Source organism: Vulpes lagopus, chromosome 10 (genome assembly GCF_018345385.1).
Source record: "Vulpes lagopus strain Blue_001 chromosome 10, ASM1834538v1, whole genome shotgun sequence".
Lineage (NCBI taxonomy): Eukaryota > Metazoa > Chordata > Mammalia > Carnivora > Canidae > Vulpes > Vulpes lagopus.
This window is the reverse complement of record NC_054833.1, coordinates 85,020,680-85,044,633: the sequence shown is the minus strand read 5'-3', so window position 1 is coordinate 85,044,633 and position 23,954 is coordinate 85,020,680.

Below are 23,954 nucleotides of genomic sequence, written 5' to 3'. Positions count from 1 at the left end.
CTGGTGAAAAGCAGATGGCAGGGGGTCCAGAGGCCCCCTCAGTCTGCACCAACGCCCCCCAGTCCAGTGCACCCTTCCTGACCCGGCTGCCTGCCAACTCAGTGAAGGCCAGCAAATCTATCCAAATCCTTCAAGAGTCAACCCAGGCCCCACATGGTCTCTCTATGGCAGTGTCCTCAACAGAAAACCTCCCAGGCACATATTCCTAGAAGGACATGTCTGGGGATGCCTGAGTGGCTCAGCAGTTGAGTGTCTGCCTTGGGCCCAGGGCATGATCCCTGAGTCCCGGGATCAAGTCCCACATCAGGTTTCCCTGCACGAGTCCCACATTGGGCTCCCTGCACGGAGCCTGCTTCTCTCTCTACCTATGTCTCTGCCTTTCTCTGTGTGTCTCTCATGAATAAATAAATAAAATCTTTAAAAAAAAGGGGGGGGGGACATGTCTGCTCATTAACTCTGGCCTATGAGGCCCTTTCTAGATAAGTCCTGCAAGAACATGCTTCCCTGGAGCTCACTTGGACCCTGGACCTGGGGGTGCTATCCAATACCACCACTACTTCTCTCTGAGATGAATGCCTGGAGAGGGTGCAGAGAGCAGGGGTAAGGGCTGAACCCCTGATCGAAGGATGGAAGGGAGCAAGTGCCACAGAAGTTCCTTCTCAACCCTTCCGAGCAGAAAGCTTTCTCCTCCGAGGCCCAGGCGCCCAGCCAAGTGCTCACCTGCTTCAAGAGTGTCGCCTGCAGCTCTGCCAACCAAGTGACATTTTGAAGTTGTTTAAAGGAGAAGTTACAAGTAGGAACAATTTGAGCCTCTTGACTCCCGTGAGAGATTGCTACGTTCTGCAATTATTTATGGGAAACTCAAGATCATTTGCCAACTATTTTTCGATGATGGCTGACAGCCAAGTGAGACGAGTTTTGAGCTTTCTCTCACTCCCTCTTCTCTCTTTTTCTTTTGCTTGTTAGTTTGCTTGTTCAGGATAGCCAAGACTAATTATGATGAGACATGAAACTTTCCAAATGGGAAGGACAAGTTTCTTCATGGTTTGGTATAAAACGATGGATAGGGAGCAGCTGTGCCGTCCTCAGAACATGTGAGTGAGCTGTCGGCAGTTAATGAGCCCACCTCACCGTGGGCTTCATCCCTCTGCCTGTCGGGGGCGCCTCCAGCATCCATGGATCCTGGCTGCTTCACTCCTGTGCATGGCTTTCCTCGTCAGGCTGGGCAGGAGCCACCATGGGCCCTTTCACCCCCAGAAAAACTGGCAAAATTGGACTTCTGTGCTTCAAAGGATGTCCTCAAGGAAGTTAAAAGACAACCCAAAGCAAGCAAGACAATATTTGCAAGTCCTATATCTGATAAAGGATTTTTATCCAGATATATAAGGAACCTTCACAGCTCAACAATAAAGATAAATATTCCAATTAAAAGTGGTCAAAGGAATAGATATTTCTTGGAAGAAGATGTACAAATGGCCAATAAGCATGTGAAAATATCAGTGAATATGTAAATCAAAACCACATGATAACATTTCAGACACACACAGAGAGGCTTGTGAATTCAGGGGACTCTGTCCCCAAATCTTTGCTAGTTGGCTGGTCCAGTGAAAGGTAGTGGGGCAAGGGGAGGGTGGAGGGGGCATTGGTCTCCACTATTGGTACCAATGGGGACTACCATCTTCTGTGGACCCTTAAGGAAGCAAGGGAAGACCTCATGTGGATGCCCCTCTGTTCCTGAGGGCAGGAACAGATATTTCAGAACACAGCTCTGGAAGGGTTCAAGAGTCTGTTTCTGTCATTTGTTCCTCGTATGACCTTGGCCAGTCCTTTCTCCTCCCTGGGCTGGGGCCAGTTATTTGTGAAAGATGGCTTGGATGAGGTGAAACACGGCCCCTTCCAGCTCTAACACATTCACCAGGTACTATACTTTGCTTCTGCCTTCAGTCCCTCAAAGCCATCCCTTGTAGCCTACAAATTGGTAGTCCCAAAGTCCCCATTGTAGCACAGCTAGTTAAAGGCACCGCCAAGACACTCTGCAAACTAGAGCCACTCATTGGTTATTTTTGAGAGATTCCATCTCTGATGACTCACAAAAGCTTCCTGCAAGAATGTCAGGGCAGCTAGCACAACCACACACCTCAAAGCCCCAGAGTGGAGCAAGACCTCCCTGCTGGGCCAAAGCTGACCTCCTGGCTATGCCCTGGGGCCATGCTCTGAAGCAAGCACACTTCCCTAGGAGACAGAGATGGATGGCACCAGTCCACCCTGGGAAACAAGCCATCATCTGACATTTCACGCCTGGAGACTCTTCTATACATCCTTTACCCTACAAGTCAAAAACCCTTCCCCGCACAGGAATATTTGACATTGATTTTATCCACCATGCTGAGAGCTGTCCAACGTGGGAACATGCAGGAGAAGGGGCAGGGTGTGCCCAACTGACCGGCCATCTGATGCAACATCCCTATAAAGGTTTCGATTGCTGTGAACGGAAAGATCAAAGCAATTTTTGTGTCATCTCAGTGCATGGAAAGGACTTTTTATCAGCCCCATCTGCCTATTTGGCTTAATTCATATTCTGCTCGTGTCACACAGGGAACCCAGTGGAAGAATTATACAGGCCAGTGGACTCCTTTCTGAGGGGGCACAATCGATCTTGCTTTCAGTTTGTTGGCAAGATAAATTCTTTGATTGGGATTGTTTGCCGCCTCCAGTGAGACCACACTCCATTTTATGGTGACATCTTTGCATTGATCTTGCTTTCTTCTGCTCCACCATTCTACCAGAGGACACCTAAAACTAATATCTCGTCCAGCATGAAACCACAACCTCAAGAAAGTCTCCAGACTCCCCAGGAGCTGAGGACCATGATCAATAGGAAATAAAAGGGTTTCTTATGAACACAAGCCTTCTAGCCTCCCAGTGGGTAACAGTTTAAGAGTATCACGTGACCATTCTCCTGCTCGGCTGAATCCGAGCAGCTGTTGAGTGCTCAAGCCATGTCATGGGTGCAGAGGTATGCTAAACCCACTTGGCTCTGGGAAGGGCCTAAAGTGATGGAATCCTGTCTACGTTAGTGGTCCCAGGAAAGCAATGGTTCTGAAAGGATCCACTCATCACTGGTGGCACCAGCTGTCTGAGTGCCACAGCTTAACAAATGCTTCTGACATTGGCCATGCCCCCAGGCAGGGGACCACTATGCCCCAAACCCCAGGGGGCAGGATATCCTGGAAACTTCCTGGAAGGAGTTGACCCAGCAGGCTCAGCAGAGGAGGCTACCTGGAGGAGGAGAATGCAGGAGACTTTCAGCTCCAGTCCCCGACATCTCCAGGCTTAGTCATTAGAAGAGCCTGTTTGTGCCTCAGTTTGCTCATCTGTAAAATGGGAATGATAGTACCTCTTAGATTAGTGGCCTGCACATAATTAGGACCACAGGCAGCTAGAAATACAAATTCTATGTTACACTATATCCAGAAGTTACCCGCATCCAACCACTCCTCATCACCCACACTGATATGCCTCATCCAAGCCATCAGCAGGATACTTCTGGATGTTGAGAAGAGCCTCCCTGGGGGCCTCCCTGCTCACACTATTGCTTCTCTCCAGTTCTTCCCCACAACCCAGCAGGATAGCTCTTCTCCCGACAAGTAAGGGACAAGTCCTACTGTGCCACAGTGCTTTCCCACCACATGTGATAAGCCCTAAACTTCTCCAGACCTCACGATCTTAGATCCCACCCACCTTCTCTCCATCCACCTTCCACCTTTCCCAGGCCCCTCCCCTTGCTGTCTGCACTGTCCCAGTACTCTCTGCTTCCATTCTCAGGCAGGGCTTCCCTGACACCCTACAATGGCCTCCCATTCCCAGTAGCATTTCTTCCTTCACTTTGCCCTCCCTTATTTCCCCAGAGATGGGCTGCCATTCAACACTGTATTTTGTGTGGATTTGTCAGTGTACCTGTTCATCTTCTCCATTATCATAAACTCAGGAGAACACATCTCTGGCTTTTTCACCATTGCATACTCAGCTTTGAGCTGCATCTGGAATGCAAAGAGACTGAAAACACCAGGCAGGGGAATAGGACACAGATCTGGGCATAAGTGGTGAAGGGTGAAGGACCAGGGAGCAAGTGGAGAGGGAGATGGAGTCAGGAGATGTGGAGGCAGTGGGGTGACCACACAAAGGGATGAAGGATGAAGAGAGCAGAATCAAGGGTTGGCTAGTTTCCGGGTAGAGCACTTATGTGGAGGGCACCTGTCATGGGTTTAACTGTGTCCCTGAAAAGATGTGGTGAATCTTCCATGTGAATGTGGCCTTATTTGGAAATAGGGTCCTTGCAGATGTCATCAAATTAAGATGAGGTCACACTCGGACGAGCCCTAATCCAATGTGACCTATACCTTTAAGGGAAGTGAAAATAGACACAGAGAAGGTTGTGTGACCATGGAGCAGAGATTGAAGTCATGCATCTATGAGCCAGGATTGACAATTACCACCAGGAGTTGGAAGAGCAAGGAAGGATGATCCCCTGTTAGAGCATTTGGAGCAAGCATGGGCCTGTCAACACCTTGATTTTAGACTTCAGCCTCCAGACTGGGATTGAATGAGTTTCTGTTTTCTAAAGCTCCTGGTTTGTGGTCCTTTGTTTTGACAGCCCCAGGACATGAATACAGATCACCCTTTACTGGATCAGAACCGAACAGACAAAGATGGTTTTCAGGGTTGGAGAGGAGGGAAGAGAGAGGACGTAGCCTTGACTGAGTTTTGGCCAAGTACATTTGAGGAGGACAAAACATCCCAGGAGGTGCTACAAAGGCTGCTGACCACAGGGTACTGGGCTCAGACTACATGCTCAGGGGGAGACTGTGTCCAAGAAACCAGCCCAGCACGAAGCTCCTCAGCAAGGAGTGGCATGAGACATGGAAGCCAAGCAGCCTGAACCTGAGGGAAACATCAATCTCACAAGTGAGTGGGAATGACACACTAGCCCTCGCAGGGTCATTGTGAAGATCGAACGTGTCAATCCACGTGAGTGATTAGCCTGGTGCCTCATACACAGTCACTAGCCCATAAATATTAGCTATCCTTGTCATTGTCATGATCAAATTCCCAACCTGAGATGCCCCTGAATAAAACAATCTGTGGCAATATTTTTACGGCATGCTTCTTTTGGAAATTCATAATGTAAATATGCACTTTAAAAGCTCTGGGAAGTCCTGCAATGAGGAACATTCTGGAGCCCAGAGTGTCCCAAACAACAAGTTTATTCAGTTCATGCTTCATCTAAACCTTTGCTGTGCTAATGCCTACTGTGGATCTCCAAGAAGGGGGCACAGAGAGGGGAAGTACCTTGACCCAGGTCACACAGCTAGCAAGTCCCACTGGGACAGAATACCAAGCTATCTTTACCTGACCATTTACTGCTGTTCTTTATGTCAGTGTCTTATATGGAGTAAGGACTCCATCTGGGATGGACCCTAGAGCTGCTACATATTGGGCAGAGATATACAGAAGGAGCACGGAGAGGCATCCTGCACAATCCCACTTCTCTTGGTTCTGTTTTCAAGGATGAAGAGGTGACTCCACTGTCCAGGGAAATGTAGATGTTGTTTTTGCTTTATCAGGATATTTGCCACTAATGCATCAGTCTTGAGCTGCATGTCACATATTATCAACACTTTAGTTCTTAACTTAAAATGTGAGCACATTGACTTTGTAATATTCATTCACTTATTCTCTGAATGTTCATTGAATGACTTGCATCTATCAGGAACCATGCCACCTGGCTGGAGGAAGGAGACAGAGACCAGGGAGGGCTTATATGAACACACTGTTTCAAAAAGCAGAGTCTTCAAGGTCATTGAGGCCTCCATTTGAAGACATTACTGAGCAACTTCCTAAGGGTCAAGTGTAAGAGAGAAGAGGCAAACTCAGTGCTCCATCTCAGATAATAAGAGAAGACTTACAGGAGGTGGTGCCATTTGAGTTGTACCTCACAGACAAGTAGAACTTTGATAAGTTAAGTGGGGAGACAGCTTCAAGTGGAGCCATCATCATTGGAGAATTCCAGCAGCCTGAGGGAGGTAGCCCCAGCAGAGAGAAGCAGTCACCTAGGGGATTCTGGGGAGAGGCTGTCCTGCACCAAGTGTGAGGTGGAAGAAGTGAGGAAATGAGACTAACCAAGCAGATCTAAGCCAGGCTGAATGTCCTGCTGAGACCTGGACTTCCAGGTGGAGGTGGCATGATGCTGAGGAGCCACCAAAAGTCCCTTAGGTGGAGACTCCTTCAGATTTATCAGGTGGGGATGACCCAGTGTTTGCCAGCATGGGTTTTGGGGTCACGATAGACATGAGCTGTGTGCCCTAAGGCAAGTTACTTCACCTCTTTGTAAAGTGGGCAACATAGAACTCACCACCCAGAGCTATTGTTGGAACGATGTGTGCAGAATGTCTGACAAGGTGCCCAGTCCATCCAGAGCTTAGAGAGGGTCATTGCTGCACTAGTAATAGTAGCAGAAAGAACCAAGGATCAACAGGGGAGGTACAGCCACAGAGATGGGTCACTTCATCATTCATTTATTTATGAGTATTGTTCATTTACTGAGAGTGGGCCATGTGCCAGGCACTATGACAGGTGTAGGAGAAATGGTGACAAACAAGCAGCCCTGACTCCTCCCACCATGGAGCTCACAATCCCAGTCGGGAAAAACAGGCTAAGCAAGCACTCATGCCAATGTAGGGGAAGAACAAAGTCCTCCTCTACCCACCTCAGGTTTACTGCTGGAGCTCTAAAAATTAGACTGATGGGGACATACTAATGAGAGAAATAAACAACAGTTTAATAACATGTGCATATACATACACACGCTTACACACACACACACACACACACACACACAAGCTCTCAGAGATTAACTCAAAGGTGTGGTTAAAACTCAGGCTTATCTAAAATCTTAGCAATAGAACAACACATTTGTGGAGAAGTGACAAGGCAAATGAAGAGGGCTTTGAGTCTCTAGGATGGCAAATTCTGGGCAGGCAGGGACATGGGGGAGTGGAAGACAAGGGGTGGTTGGTAAGGTCTGTTGTGTAGAGACTGCTGGCATTGTCTCTGGTGATTAACTTCTGTCCTTCTTGGTACAGCAGAGGGGACACTTTCACAAATTCATGTTCTGATTCTAGGCAGGCAGAGAGAAGGCAGGGAGCTTTCATCTGCTTCTTCTTGGATATCTTCAGCTCAAAATAATCCTTATGCCAAAGAGGCATATTTGGGGGTTGCCTGTTCTGCTGCCCTTCACCAACAACTGGTAAAGGATGGACTCCACAGTCCAGGGGAGAATCACAAAGGGCTTCCACCACAGCAGCAAGAGTAGAGTGGAAAAACAGGAGGTGGGCTGAGACACATTGGAGGGAGGTGAAGATGGACCAGGTAGGGACAAGGATAAGAAGATGCAGGTGCACAATAACTGAAGGACGACTTGGCAGTGGGGGATGGGGCAGTGTGGGCAATGCATTTAGAGAAACTAGCCAAGCTCTGGGCAGGTTGAGTTTAAGGAACTGCAGAGCATCAGGTGGGTTATGTATAAAAAGCCACATTGACATTTGATAAGACAAACATTCCCCACCTGCCCAGCCCCACAGTAAACCCTTCCCACATGGGCAGTAAATATAGATGTTATGAGATACATACATAGCACTTATGAGTGCTGACTTACTGTTCTGGGTTTTTCCTCTGTGGAGGCTTGAGACTCAGGAGCATATGGTGCCATGCCACATACATTCTAAAGGGTGAATTCCCTTTCCCATGCAGTGCCTGGCCATGCTTCCAAGGTCTTTCCTGGTGAGAGGGGACTCTCCTACTGGCTCAGGGAAATTTGTCAGTACAAAAGCTTTACAGGACCTAAAAGCCTCCATTTCAGGACTCAGCTTGGGAAGTTACAGTAGATAAGCAGATAAGCAGGGACAGGAGATAGGAAGGTGGGACCAGAGGAGAAGAGCACTGGAGGGTATTATGCTGAGTGAAATAAGTCAATCGGAGAGGGACAAACAGTGTATGTTCTCATTCATTTGGGGAATATGAATAATGGTGAAAGGGAATATAAAGGAAGGGAGAAGGAATGTTGGGAAATATCAGGAAGGGAGACAGAACATAAAGACTCCTAACTCGGGGAAATGAACTAGGGGTGGTGGAAGGGGAGGAGGGCGGGTGTTGGAGGGGAAGGGGTGACGGGCACTGAGGTGGACACTTGACGGGATGAGCACTGGGTGTTTTTCTGTATGTTGGTAAATTGAACACCAATAAAAATTAATTAAAAAAAAAAAGAAAGAAAAAAAAAAAGAAAATTTTTAACCACAAAAAAAAAAAAAAAAAAAAGAGGAGAAGAGCAAGGAGGGGTTGGGAGGTCCCATCTGCCTCCTATAGCTGCTCACCAATCTGAAAAGGTAAGAGAACATCTCCCAAAATGCAAACTCTTGCTCTAAAGAAGAGGAAGAGAAAAAGGATGAAGGCTCATTTACGTGTGAGGTCATGCACTTAGGGAAAAAACCAGCAATTTGTCTCAAATTCTACTACTGACTCCAAATCCACATTGTCATCCCCTGCAAAGCCATAGTCTGGGGACTGAGAGGCACAGGTTCTTGGGGCTCATTGTCATCAACACCCCTGTCCCAAATCAAGCCCCTCCACCATCTGCAATCCTCACCTCCACTGTTAATGACCCTGCCCATTGCAGTTCCCCATTGGCAAATGACTAAAAATTGGGCCAAATTATCACCGATATGATGTGCATCAAGAAAACAAATTAAGTCTAACATTTGTGCAGTGACAGCTGACCTTTGCATGATTAAAATGAATGGCTGCGAAATGAGCCAGATTAAAGGTGTTTAACTTAATGGAGCAATCTCAGAAGCCTGGAGAAGTTTCTGGAGAAACCTATTCTGGCAAACCTGAAGGAGAGATAAATTGTACCCACACTCTATTTGCCACCTTCTGACATGAAGAGGGGCTGCCGGCTGGGAGAAGATTGAGAGATGGGCATCTGGACCAAGGGATATATAATAACCTCTCAGTGGCCACTGAAGAGACCCCAGCTCAGCCCATAAACACCAGCTTTCTCTCCCATCTGCTTATTTGGAATGGGGAGGGGCAGGGCTCTTAGTTCAGTTCCCCTGAGGTGGTCCCTTAATTGTGTGGGACGGCTGAAATCCCTGTCCCTGGGGCTCTAGGGACAGAAGCAACCTGGCTTCAGAAATGGTGGCGAATAATAATGTTACCTCACATCTGTGCAACATCCCGGCTCTTTCTGGGAGCACAGAGCACTCTGTAGGCAAATGTGTCTGTCTTTGGTAAGCCACCCCCTCCCCCGGGTGCTTTCAACTGGAACTTGGGTTTGAAAAACACTTTTGCTCCTTCCAAGAAGCCACTTCTGACCCTCAGGTGCTTGGAGCCATGAATAGCCCTGCTCTTTATAATGATATAAAAAGAGCGTACAGTCATGAGCTCCAGAACACCTTTGCTGGGGACTTGGGGCAAAGCAGTTTAAATCTAGGTGGTTCCTGATGGTAAGAGAGTTCTTGGAATGGCACCATGAGTTTGGCTGATTTTTACTTATGAAATTAAGATTTCTGACCCTTTATCAAGTCCTTGGAGACTTCAAGTTCTGTGCTGAGTTGTGTTTTTATATACAAGTATGAAGGTTTTGCAACGTGTGCCGTCCTATACTCCCTAAGCTTACTTGGTGGCCAGGACCATGAAGATTTTAGTCCCAAGATGTCATGAGTGGCTCCAGAACCAAGAGCTGGTAACTAGACAACACGGAGCTGTGGAACCAGCCTACCCTTTGGATTCCAAAGCACCTTGCTACCTGCTGTGCTATGGAGGCAGCATGTGGAGCAGCGGCTCTCACCTGTGAGTAAAGCTCTGGCAAGGTGAGGTGCTCTCTACAGACAATGAGATGGCAACACACTTAATCCCATCATACAGACCAAAAACAACTCGGCTAATTACCCACAAGTGGGGTATACTGTATATTTATAATCATAATTATTTGAAGAAAAAACATGACACAAAAGTAAACTCTAAAAATATTCTGTGACCTGTACACCGAAAAGGAGCAGGTATGTACCTACCACTCCTTGAATTGTCTGACATGCTTTCAGGTCCCCTGTGTGAGTGGAGACTTCTCTGAAATAAATGATGCACTTCCTTGCCTCCCTACCCAAGAAAATAATTGGGCTTTTTAAAATGAGTAAAGTTCTCTGTGCACATGCACTGGTTTGGTTACAGAGAGTGCAGTGTGGAGGCTGCCGTTAAATCGTTTTTGCTTCCCTCTGTGGTGTCAGGCTGTCATCCGTCATGTCTCACGGTGTCTGCCACTAACAGGTTCTTTGATGATTCACTCTCAGGTCTATGACAGACCAAAAACCAGCTCACAGGGATTTATGGTAATTATGTGTTTAAGAAAAGCATTACAATAAGAAAAGTGATAGCAGCTAAGATTTATATGACATTGACTACTGCACTTTCCACTTATTAACTCCTTTAATCCTCACCACAACTAGTGGACAGGTGCCATCATCACCACCAACATCATCGCAGTCACCATCATCCCCATCAACATCACCATTATCACCACCATCATCATCACCACCATCACCACCATTATCATCACTATCACCACCATTACCTCCATCATCACCATTACCAGCATCATTGCCATCACTGTCTTCATCACTATCATCACCATCACCACCACCATCACCACCATCATCATACTCACCACCATCACCATCATCAACACAGTCATCATCCTCATATTACTGATGAATAAATTGAAGTCCAGGAAGGTGGGGTGCCGTATTCAGGGGGGCTGTTAGCGGCTAAATTGTGCTCCCACAAAATTCCTATGTTGAATCCTAATTCCCAGCACTCACAATGTATCTGTATGAGGAGGTAGGGTCTTTAAAAGGGTGATTGAGGTTAAACGTATTTACATGGGTGGTCTCTAATTTGATCTGACTGTCCCTATGAGGAGAGGACATTTGAATACCTACAGAGAGACCAAGAAAGCACATGCTCAGAAGAAAGACCACATGAGGAGACAGCAGGAAGGTGGCCATCAGCAAGCCAAGAAGAGAAATCTCAGGGGAAGCCAACACCGCCGACTCATTGATCTTGGACTTCCAGCTTCCAGGGCTATAAGACACATTTCTGTTGGTTAAACTGCCCACTCGATAGTATGTTGTTATATGGGAAATGAATACAAGGATTCAGCCAGCCAACAACAAAACGCTGTGTAGGAAGGCTGATGTAGAAGCCACTGACACTCCTGAACACCACCTTGTAGAAAGAAAGGGCTTTCTCACCAGAGGAGTGGGAGCCTGGAAGAGATGGATCAACCCAGCCCAAGGCCACAATAAATAATGCTCTGGGCATAGAGCTCTCTCTTCCCACCATGCTTCCAGAGGTGCTACACACACTGTTTCAGTTAACCCTCTGAAGCCTGAACAGTAAGTAGCACTGCCCATGGTTTGACACCCCTGAGATACTGAGATTCTGGAAAGTGATTTGCCTACATCCACCATAGCAGCAGGATTGGGACCCAAACCCAGAGGCCCCTAATTCTTCTGACCAGAACAAAAGATGCTGAATGCCAACACCCCAGCAGACCTGCTTGGAGGGCTGAATAATGGCCTCAGGAAGAATGTGAGGGCAAATGAGTGCTAGGGGAGCAAACAAAGGAGCTGGTGGGAGACTGAGGAAAATAATGGAGTACTTTTCCTAGACCAGGAGAGGAAAACAAACAACTGGCTCCTACCCCAGCCTCCTGGCAGCCCTCCAGCCCCAGAGCTCTACCATTGCTGAGCAGAAAGCCAATGTCTTCTCCAGTCTCCACCCTGATGTCCCTTCCATACTGAATTATGACCACAACCCTACCAAGTCCATCCTTGACACTAACAGCGCCAAGTTTAACACCCTTGCGGTTGTGTCAATATTCTAGGGACTAGAGGTCTAGGGACAACTTGGCTTCATGTTAAGGCTACAGTTGCAAGTGGAAAGCAGAGGCTGGGCAGAAGCCGGCAGCCTTCACTGGGGCTCCCTCATGAAGTTAAAGGAAGAGCCAAGGAGGCTGGAACCTCTGGCAGAGAGGATTTTGACACCAGGGTGGAAGGCTGTGGAGAGACAGGGCTGTGCTGGCCAGGCATTGCTGCCCATGTGCACACACAGAAAGCAGGGCCCTGTGTCAGCTGAGGAAGATGAACATCACCCAGAAGCAGCTGGAGGAAATGCCAGACTGGAACAGGGAGGAGAGAGCCTTAGGAAGAAAGAGGAACCCAAGTGGGAGGCAGAAAAACATATTCAAGGCTAGACCAGAAAGACACAGTGCAGGATGGCGACCAAGGCAGCAGCAAAGATGGACAGACCCCAGGGGAAAGAGTACAGCTATGCTGCCAGGCAGGTGACATTGGGCCATTTACCACCAAACTGGGCACCTTGGACATCTTATGGCATGAAAGGAAGGGGCATTTCTGGTTAATAGAGGGCTTTTGTGCCATTTGGAAAAAGATGCCCAGACACAGCCTCTATGTGAGCTCAGAGCTGAGCAAGGGAAGTGAGGGCTAGAATCATCCAACCTGGTGCAGTGCACAACCTATGCAACACCCTAGGCTAGGGACTTTCACCAGGCACAGGCAGAGGCAGAGTCCTCAAAGGGCTAGACCCAGAGAGCATAAGCACTGGCCCAGAGCTTGAGGAATGCCTCAGAAAGGTCAGAGAGCTGCCTGGGGCCTACAGCACAGAGAGATGGTCCAGAGGGGAATAAAGCAATTCAATGTCCCTGAAGAGGAGAGCCACAAAAACAGAGGGGGCAGAAGAGGGGGAAAGCATGCCAACAACTAAAAGCCGGAAGTCTTAGCTAATTCCCTCACAGCCCCTGTGCCTGCAGGGCAGGCTCTGTGGGGCAGGCATCGCCCATCCCTACAGCTCCTGCACTGCCTGTGCCCAGTGACGGAGCTCAAGGTACAGGGACGAGGGAGGCTTATCCACATGTTTCAGGCCCATCTTTGTAGATCTGAAAGGCAGGAGTCTCTACAGTCCAGGGTGCAGGCTACCCTCTCCTTACCCTTGGCAGGCCCAAAGCCCCCCCTGGAGTGCCCCCTTCTCCTACTTTTGGGTGTTTTTTTACTTCCCAGTGTGAGAAGAACCAATAGTGACAAGGGTTGCCTCGCCTTCCACCCCAGATATACTCCCCAAAGAGGGCACTGCCATGCTGGGGAGGACGCTGCCTCCATGGGGAGGTTCCCCGTGGGAGTCCTCCCCAGACCCCTCACATTGATGCCGGCCATCTGCTTTCAGAAACAGTTTTTGGCCATGAATAGTTCAACTGGAAATCCCAGGTGAAGACAGGTTTTTCTTGAATCTCTCTTAACCCAGGGCTAACCTGTCTTGAAGCTTATTAAATATAAAACATTGACACCTGCAAAAGCTTGGAGGGTTCTCGGTGTTCTGGCCCCCAAGGAGCTGGCAGGTGTAAGTGCTGCTCAGGGTGACGTATCTTCCAACCGTCCAGAGATCTCGTTCCTGGAAAGCCTGATGAGGAAGCAAAATCACATGTATTTTAACTTTGCTAAGATGTCATTTGTCAGGAACGTGGGACGTAGCCAAAGATTACCACCCAGGAAGAGCTGATAATCACAGTGAGATGAGGGAAGGGTGCTGCATTGTTCCTGTGACAGCTGGAAGGTTGTTTTTGTGTTTTCTTGGAGTTTTTTTCTTGAGGAAATGTAGTGACAATGGGTTTCATCTCATGGACAAACTTTCAAAAAGTTTCTAAACTCAGGAAATTAATGGATAGCCCAGAGATGGAAACAGGGGCGGTGGCGGGAGATGCCCCGGTGGGTCCCTGAGCTGGGGGACCCTGGGAGGCACAGGTGCAGCTTGGACTTGTCACCTCTCAGGTTCCTGGGGATCCCTGAGTAGAGGTGACTGCAGGTAGCAAGGAGAGTCATCCATCACACAAGAGGAAGTGCGGGTGGGAGGAGCAGGGACGGTTTGGTTTGAGACGTGTGTGGCAGGAGCCTCCTCACTGTGAGATATTTCTAAGAAACAGCAGGTGGGCAGAGCTCTGATGCTCCAAAGCCCACCCTTCCTAGCAATGCCCGATGGGAAGGGTGGGAAGCCGGGGAGGCAGGCAGCAGCAGCAGGATGCCACCGGCCACCAGGACGCTGAAACTGCTTATTCTCTTGCAGAAGCTGGTGACAGTCTTTCATGTTTTAGTGTTCTCTGTAAAAACTTGAGAGTGTGTCTACACACACCCCACATACGCGCTCAGCTCTGAGGATGCTGAGGGGAAAATAGTGAAGACGGAAAGACAAGCCACAGTTTTGTGTCTCTTGCTCCAAGAAAAGTGACAGAAGGAGCCTCCTTCTGTGCTCTGGCACTTCCTTTTCCACCCACGTCACCCCCAGACACCACCCCTGGCTCCATAGGAGTTCCCTTTGTTTTGCTTTGCTTTTGTGTGGATTGTCTTGGGGAGCCATGTGGGAGGCCCCCGAGGGGACGTGATCCCACAGCCTGCCAAGGAACCTGCAAGTTCCCAGTCTTGTCCCATGAGTTAAGGCACCGGACCTCTAGGACCCCCACTGGCCTTTGGAAGGAGTGATTTTCAGCCTTCAAGATCATAACATGTGCTCCAAAATGTGGCTGAAAATAACCCAAATCTGAGTTAATTTGCCCTATTAGTGGTGACAGAGGAGGATCTGGGGGCTGGGTCAGGAGGTGGGAAATTCAGGTCAGGACAGCTGGGCCTGGGAGGGGCCAAGTGCCTGTGGGTGGCACCTGGAGAGCCACCCTCAAGGGTCAGCCTCGAGGGAGGGGCCTAGAGGTTGCTGACCAACTTCACCTCCTCTGCCAGCCCCACCTGCTCCCAACACTCTGCCCCCAACGCTGGAGGGAGGGTGAAGCTCTGCGGCCCTGCTAGCACACTCCAGACGACTGGTCTACCAGCTTCTACCTGCACACCAAGGCAACAGAGGCTTCACACCTGCAGAAACAGTTGTCCACTTTCAACAGTTCTTAGTGTTAGAAAATTCATCCTGTGATAAGCTAAAGAAACGAATAAGAAAAAAAAAAAAAAAAGAAACGAATAAGATTATCAGTCATCAGCGTCGGTCATGAGCATGGTGTATACTCACTCTTCTCACACAGCCCATTTGCACACTTGCTATGGCCGTTAAATAGCTGAGAACATAGGCTGACTAATAGCCATAGATCGCACGCTCACATTGTCTTCAGCACCTAGCTGAAGGCTTTAGGTACGTCATCCCCTTTAAAATTCACAACTCTGTCATCATCCCCAATTTATAGATGAGGAAGTTGAGGCTTAAGGAGCAAGCCAAGGTGACAGCCCTTGCAGCATAGCTGCACACAGGCAGGATTCTAACCCAGACCCGTAAACTTCGGGGCTGCTCTACAGGCACTCTCAACATTCCCAGCCGTGATATCAGCCCTGTTCCTCTTCCAACCTGCTGACGTTCAGGGACAGTGATCATGTTTCTCTACCTCTGCTCTTTGCTAAGCTACTGTCCTGGGGTAACCCCACTCTCATTTTAAGAGCAGGTTCTCTGGCTCAAGGACACAAGGCAGGAGAGGAGAGAGAGGAAAGAGGAAGATGGAGGGCAGCTGATATCTGCATTATCTGATCCTCACCCAGATCATTCTAGAAGCTGGAGGCAGCTCATGCATCCAGAATTAAGAGGTAACACTGATTATGAGTATAATCTCTTGCTTCTTGTCTGACCCAGTATTTTTTTATTGACTATCAGACATTGTAATTTTTGTCTTGTTGGGGAACAAGTACTGTTGTAGTCCTATAAATACATAATATATATATGTGTGCATACATAAAAATAAATAAATGAGTATTTTTGGATTCCTATATATAAAAAAAAAAGAGGTAACACTGATGTAGAAGCTCCTTCTTCTCCAACATGCCATCTTCTCCTACCAGCCCCTTCTTAGACTCTTCTGGAGAGACTTTCTGAAGAGACTCAACACTGTTAGGTGGCAGCTCTACCCACAAAGACAAAACCAAGTTAACAAGCCTAACTCTCTGTCACCAAAGTTTACTGTCATTAGATGTTATCTCAAGTGTGCCTGAAACACATGTGTATGTGGGTGTGTAATAAGTATACATAGAATTTAAGGCCCACTGCAAAATAATGGGAAGAAAAAATAGATGTGGATGTGATATAGATGTGGCTACAGCTAGATGGACGTACAGACACCAACAAAGACACAGACCTTCTCTGCAGCCCGCTCGTCCCAGAGTCTCCTGAAGGCTGGGGATGGGTAGCGTTCCCTCCTCTTCTATAGCTCACTGTCCCCAGCCATGCCCCACGTAGGGTGGCAGACCGAGCCCCTCGGTGGTGATAGACAGGGACACCAGCAGCCTGGAGCCCAGGGGCTTTCTCTGAGCCACCCCCACCCCCTTTCCCCACCTCATTACCTCCATGGGCATCTCTCCCACTGTGTCACTCTATTTTACAGATGGAGAAACAAAGTACAGCCTGTTACCAGGCTGCTCCAGGCAGAAATCCAGGTCCCGGCCTATTCCCCCAAAAGTTCCTTGTCAATTACAAGTGAGGAAAACCCAACCTAGATCTTGGCTTACATGACTTACCATCACTGACAGGCAACTGAAGCTCCAGGAGCTTAATTCTGGACTCAGTTGGGGTCCTCTGGGTCCACTCTGCTCCCTCTGGGGTACCCCTGCCCCACCCCAGACAGGGAAAGAGGGGTGTCTCCTGGGGTCTGGGCTGTCCAAGGAGAAAGTATCTATATAATCACACTTCTGGAGGGCTGGCAGCTAATTTACAATCAACTTGCCTATGGCCACGGTGCCCAGATTTTGGTCAAACACCAGTCCAGATGTTACTGTGAAGGTAGTTTTTAGATCAAATTACCATTTAAATCTATAGATTTTAAAGTAGATCACCGTCCATCTGTGGGTGGGCCTCACCCAATCAGTTGACTATCTTAAGAGGAAAAAGACTGAGGTCCCTCATGGAGGCAGAAATTCTGCCTACAGACTGCAGATTTCAGACTCAAGGCTGCATCATCAACCCTTTCCTGGGTCTCCAGCCTGCCGATCCCCCCTTGCAAGCCCCTACAATTATGTGAATCAATTCCTTAACATGAACCTCCCCATGTGTGTGTGTGTGTGTGTGTGTGTGTGTGTGTGTGTACACATATACCTACCATTGGTTCTGTTTCCCTGGAGAACCCTGACTGACACAGGAGCCACAATGTTGATTTCATCGTCTCATCACTCCCGGTTCCAGCCCACCCAAACCTTTCCTTTTTCCCTGAATTATGGAGACTGAGAAAAACATCCTCTCTCTACATACATTATCGTAAGTAGTGCAACCCCACCTGCACCACCTCCTAAGGTAGCCCACACCTGGTTCCAGGAAACCCCACCTGGCCCACCACGGCACCCCCTGCAGCCAGGAGCAAGAAAAACGCTCCAGTTCCTGGAAGAAGTGGAGTCCGGGAACCCCATTCTGTGGGTTCCCTGCACTGTCGCATAGAATCAAATCTGTCTCCAAATAAATGAAAATAAATGAAAAGCAGAACATAGTTTCGGGAGGATCCTAACTGAAATAGGCTGGTACTCATGCTCTTGTAAGAAATGCTTAAGTGTCCAATTTCCTCTGATGCTTTAGTGTAATTATGTCAAATGTGAACTTGATTTCTCTCTGTTCCCTGTCAGATGCCAAGGAGTGCCGCTGCTGTTCTGTCTTCCGGCATCGTTACCTGCACCCACCGTAGTGCCCACAGGCACCCTCAGGTGCTGGCTGTGCTGGAGTTTCTGGCAGTGGCCCCCAGCCACTGGGCCATGATAGTGACACCCCTGAAGCTTCTTTAAAGGTGGGAGCAGAGCAATGGCTCTGTCTCCCAAGCCCTCTCGCCAAAAACATTGCTAAGGGAGACTTGTAAGGAAAAGCAAGCCCCCTGGGCATCTCCCACCACCACATTGCCTTCTCTCACCTCCTGGGCTCCTTTGAACCTTCCCAGAAAACTTGGGATGACATTGGGGAGCCCAGATGCTCCAATGCTCTCTCCATCTTGAGGTTCTTGATTTAATCCCATTTGCACAGCACCTTTGTCATATAAGATCACATATTCACATGTTCCAGAAACTGGGGTGCAGACACCTTTGGGGCCCATTGTTCTGCCAACCACAGGACCAAATGAGGTCATGTAGGGAAAGAGAGAGAAAGAGAGGCCAGAGAAGAGGGCTGAGGCTGAGTCCCTGGGTGGCACAGGTGAACCAAGGAGTAGAGCCCATACAGGAGACAGGGTGTCAGAGAGGGGCCACCTCTGGAAGGCTGTGTCCTGGAGGCCACCTGGAGTGCTGAAGGGGGTATCAGGGTGCCTGGGCAGCTCTGTGAGCTGAGTGTCCAAGTCTTGGTTTCAGCTCAGGTGGTGGTCTCAGGATGCTGCATCAGGCTTCCCGCCTAGCAGGGAGTCTGCTTGAGATTCTCTCCCCCTGTCCCTCTGGCCCTCCCCCTGCTTGTTCTCTCTCTCTCTCTCTCTCTCTCAAATAAATAAAAAGAATCTTAAAAAAATAAAAAAAAGAATGGGAGTTTCTGCATGGCATCAGCTGAGATTCAGATGCAGCCATGTCCAGAGTACCTGGATGACAATCCAACAAAAAAGTCGTGGTGAGTGGGGAGATGGCAGCCGGGGTAGACACCCTGTGGGGGCATGAAATGGACAAAGGTGATAGAACCCTTGATTAAATCAGAGACTCCAATCAAGTGTCCTGATGCCAAAGGCCACTGTCAGGTCGTAGGCTTCACGCAAGGACTCTAACAGACCTCAAACCCCTCCCTCAACCTCCAGTTGGCATCCATAGAGATGAGCTGCCTCTCAGGATGATGAAGATGCCCAGTGAGCAGAGCCATCTCATTGGTCCCCCACAGACCTGGGACCACAGTGACATCGGGGTCTGGTCGGAGTCAGGAAGCAGTTGTCCCACCTCTTACCCCACTCTGGAGGTCCCAATGTAGGTGGCTGCCTTGAGTGGACCTATTGTCATTGGATGTTTAAACCCTGGGGTCCTATTTGGGTGCTGCTTGGATGGTCGCAGCCCATTGGGAAGCTCTCATTGCTACCCTGGTTCCCAAGACCTCCTTTGCCACAGGAGCACCTCCAGAGGCACTTCCGAGGCACCCAGTCAAGCACCTGACCAATTCTTCTCTCTGCTCTGGGGGTGCATGCCTGCTGCTTTCACGGTGCATGGTTCTGGAGGATTTGCATCCAATTTGTCTCAACAAATTCCAAAGAGACTGTTCAAGGTGTAAGAGATAAAAAAGGACATGGCTTCATAGAATATAAATGTTTTAAATATAAATACTTTTACCACACAGAATGGGCGTTATACGACAATTCTATGCAATCAGAGTGATTTCTAATGATCTAAGTCCCTAGTTTGCCGACTTCAATATTGAGTTTGATTGAGTGTAAAGTTTTATCCGTGACTCAAAAGTCAGGCAATCATATCAGATGAAATTGGGACATAAGACAGCAGAGTCCACTGGATTTGCCCTGTGGCTTTTCCCAAATGGTAATGACTCAGCTTGAGGTGCCCCCTCCCAGCATCAGTGGAGAAGGTCTGCAGTCTGGACAGCACAGCCCAGGGAAGTCTCCAGACTTTGAGTAGAAAATCCCAAAAGCTGGATGTGAGGCTTCTAAGGAGATGTGACATGAGAGTGGGGTGAGCGGAGTCAGGCCACGTGTAAAGGCATTTACCATGTAAACTACAGAAGCAGTTTAGGCAAGACATGACATGCCAGCCCCGGCTTCAAAAGGAAAGAATTCAGGCCTTAGAAGCTTGAAAGGGTCACTGGGCTCAGCATGTCTTCTCAGTGATGAGAAAGATTAGAAGCTGGAGAGAGCTGGTGATTGCACAACGTCATGGGTGCACTGAATGCCATTGAGCTGTGCACCCAACAGCCGTGGTTTGTCTGCTCTGTGAATTCCACTTCCACAAGTGGAAATTTGGGGAAAGTTAGGGACCCTGCCTCAGCCCTTTGGGGATTGGTAACCACCCCCCAACCCTGTCCCCCAGAGAGGATCTCATGTTTGCAGAGCACAAGACACCCCACTCCATCCAAAGGATGTAGTTTTGGAATATTGGTGCAGTCCAGAGCCTACGGCCAAGAAAGAATTCTTGAGACATCTTTGGTGCAGAAAGGTGATTTTAACAAAACCTGGAGACAGGACCTGTGGGCAGAAAGAGCTGCTGCCCTGGGGCTGTGAAGAATGGCTGATTATGTACCTGGGAGTTGGGGAGGTAAGGACACATAGGAGGTGTCCCAAAGGACTTTCACGTGCTAAGGAAGACCCTCAGGACACTGGAGGCCTGGCTATTGTCAAGCTAAGTTGTTTTTCCCTCTAGCAAAGCATGAACATTAAGATGGTTGGGAGTTCCCTGGAGGAATGTCACCAGTATCCCACTCAGGAGTTGGGGGGGGGGGGGATTGCAGGGTTGTCAGCTGGTGCTTTGTCCTCAACTTGCCTTCTGCTCCCTCATCACAAACCCCCAAGAGCACCCGGTGAGGGCCAGTGAGCTGCATCACTGGGTTCTTCTCAAGCTGGTCTCAGCTTTTCCTTGGTGCCTGCAGAGAGGCCTCTGGGGATTTAGGAAGGAAAGAGATCCAAGAGCATTCACTCCCTGGTCCTGCCTGTCCCTGAAGGACCAAAGGGAGGACACTCACCAGCCATAACCCCCAGGCCCTAAGTGCAGAGACCCTGGGGGAAGGTCACAGAGCTTCTCAAGCATCCCCAACCCCATTCCTGCCCATCTGGACAGGCACAAGGTAAGGACAGCCAGAGCCAGCGTCAGGGGGTGGGGGGTGGGGCAGAGGGGACAATTAGCTGGGAGGGTTTTTCACCCAGCCTGGGAAATGTCCCTGCAGCTTTGAGGGCAGAAGAGGGGTTCCCCTGACCTGTGGGGCCTTGGAGAGGGAGCCCTCCCCTCCTACTGTCTATAGTCTCAGCTTCTCTTCCACTCTGCTCTCAGCCCACTGGTTCAGGGTAGAACCTTCCCCTCTCTCCCCAGAGGGTAATTATCATTTAAAATTTAAAAAGATTTAAAATGAAGTTCCTATTATTATGCCAAACCAGCTCTTGTGGGCTGGGCTGCCATTGAAGAACCACAGCTCCATCACAGTAGCCCCGCAGGTCTCTGAGCTGAAGCCTGTTTGATGAGCCTTTTACAAAGTACTTCACACTTGGGTGACAGTGAACAGGCAGGGAGCCTGAGTTCAGCCCCCGTCCTGGGGCTTCCCTCTGGCTTGGACACACACACCCTACATGCAGACTCACACACACCCTACACAGAGACACATGATGGCACACATGGCTGGACTCCCATCCCTCTCGCTCACACACACACCCCTTCTGATCCCTCCAAAGGCCACCTCCTGTCGCTACCACACTATGATATTTCATGAAAAGCAAACAAATTGCATCTCTCTGATTACATTTCCTGATTTCTTAGAAAGCAGAATTGTAGTAATTGGTTTACATTAAGCACCATGCTATTTGAGAGAGGGGAATTAAACAGGATACCGTTAGATTTGATTCGTAGGCAAACATAGTTACATGAAAGCAGAAGCAGACATTTGGAAACGCTTCTAAACAACATCATTGCAGGCAAATTGCAGTTTAAATAACCGGGCACTTTGACCACCATTCTGCTGGACCCGGAGGATGGTGCTGGGAGGCTCCGGGCCCCAAGGTCTGAAGACCCTCCCTAGAGTCCCATGGGGCCTCAGTCAACTGATGAGGCCAGACATCCCCCCACCTTATGGGCACAGCAGAGGGGAGGGTTCTGGAAGTGCACAGCCTTCAAAGTCACCTTCCCATTTGCCACCAGGGCCAGACCCCAGAGTCAGGAGAGCCCTCAGCCAATGAGCAGCCTTGCCCTGGGGGAGCATTGAGAACCCCCTACTCCCCATGGGCAAGGAGACCCCGTTTGGGGCTTCACCTGGCTGAGTCCCTCCACCCCACCCCGTTCCTCCATGCAGCTGTCCATCGTTTGCACTCCACGGTGTTCCGTGAAGGCCGGGCCTCCAGCTTAGTCATCTGTGCATGCCAGCCTCTCCTCATCCAGCACCAATGGGGACCCCAGTGGAGCTGAAGGAGACGAATGTCATGTCACACTGCCATTGGCAGAAGCCCACATGGGATGCCAGACTCCGGAGTGAGTGTTGAACGTGGAGCCCGTGGGGCCGACCTCAGGCTCCCCTGGCACCTGCCCATTGCAGGTCATAGACCGTTAGCTCTGGTGGCACTGGGGGCCCCGGGGCTGGAGGAGAATCATCTTCACTCAGTCCTCACCCCAGACACACAGACAAGCGTGCTGAACGTAGGGAGCGTTGAGACTTTGCCAGTCCCCAAACTCCCCAACCCGGCCGCTACACAGGGCAGATGGCAGCTTCTTCCTGGAAAATGGTGAGGGCAAGTCCTGGTTCTCCCCCTTTCTGGCCCAGCGACCTCAGCTAAGTCCCTAATTGTCTCTTAGAAGATACAGGTTGGATCTGATTCCAGATTTGCTGCTCCCTCTCTGGGAAGAGACTCTGCTTATTTAAGTTCAAGCCACATCAACCAACATTGTCCCAGGGACTGGGCCGTGTTACCTGTGGGAGGGCAGAGGTCAGGGCAGTGGAGGGACGGTGAGGAAGGAAACAGGTGGTCAGAAATAAGTTAGAAGCAATATTTTTTTAATTTATTCATTCAGAGAGAGACAGAGGCAGAGACAAAGGCAGAGGGAGAAGCAGGCTCCACGCAGGGAGCCCGACGTGGGACTGGATCCCAGGTCTCCAGGGTCACGCCCTGGGCTGAAGGTGGCGCTAAACCACTGCGCCACCAGGGCTGTCATAGAAGCAATATTTAAAAAGCTTTTGTGTGTTACAGGGGGCCTGGTACCCTTTGAAACACTTCAGTAATCCTGTTTGGTGTTCAGGTGGGTATTTCTTTGAACTCTAAGTGAGCTTTATAGCGAAGCGGGCCGGCCCAGCTCCTGTGGTTACACCAGATCAAATTCCCCACAGACCCCAGGGCCCTTCTTACTCTACTCCTGCCTTTCATCCACACAGGACATGCCAGCACCTGCTGCAGGTCTCATGTGACCACACGCTGCCAGGGTCCCTGCCCTCTGCACTCCACCACTGTGATGACCGACTCGTCCCAATTCACTCAGGATTTTCCCAGTTTAAAACCAAAAGTTCCACATCCCAGGACCCACCTCATTCCGGGTGAACTGGGTTTGTTACTGTTTTCACCATGTAGCAGAGGCTCGGCACTGTGTCAGCTCGAGGCTGGCATCCCTGTCCAAGTGACAGGGATTCCACAGGGCAGAGGCAAAGCCATCACTGCAAGCCCCACTCAGTCTGCATGAGTGTCCAGCTACCTCCTGACCCGCAGCTTGTCCCTATCCGGGAGCACAAGGTCCCGCTCCCGCTAGCATCAGGCCGGCCAGCCTTTGCCCATCTCTTCTATTCAGGTTGGCCCAGTCTCCATTCGGATTTGGTATCAGACAACAAACACACGTCTGGTTTGTGAAGAATGAGGAATGTCGCAGAGCATATGGCACATGGCCCCTAAGGAGGGAAGGAGGTTACTCCATGCAAAAGGAACCACTTTCTAGGGAGGGGACTATGACTGTTGGGGGGGACAGCGTCCCCCTGCCCTGGCCAATCCCTACCCATCCTTTCTTGCAAAGGCATCCAGGTGTGGCAGGGAGGCAGGTGAGGGCCCTCCCTTTCCTCCTCTGTTCCCGGCCTCCTGACACTGAGGGCCGACCCCAACCATCTGCTCCTGGTTCATCCTCTCTCTTCCTCTTCATGTCATCATATTAGCTGCTCACCCAAAGTTCTAATTA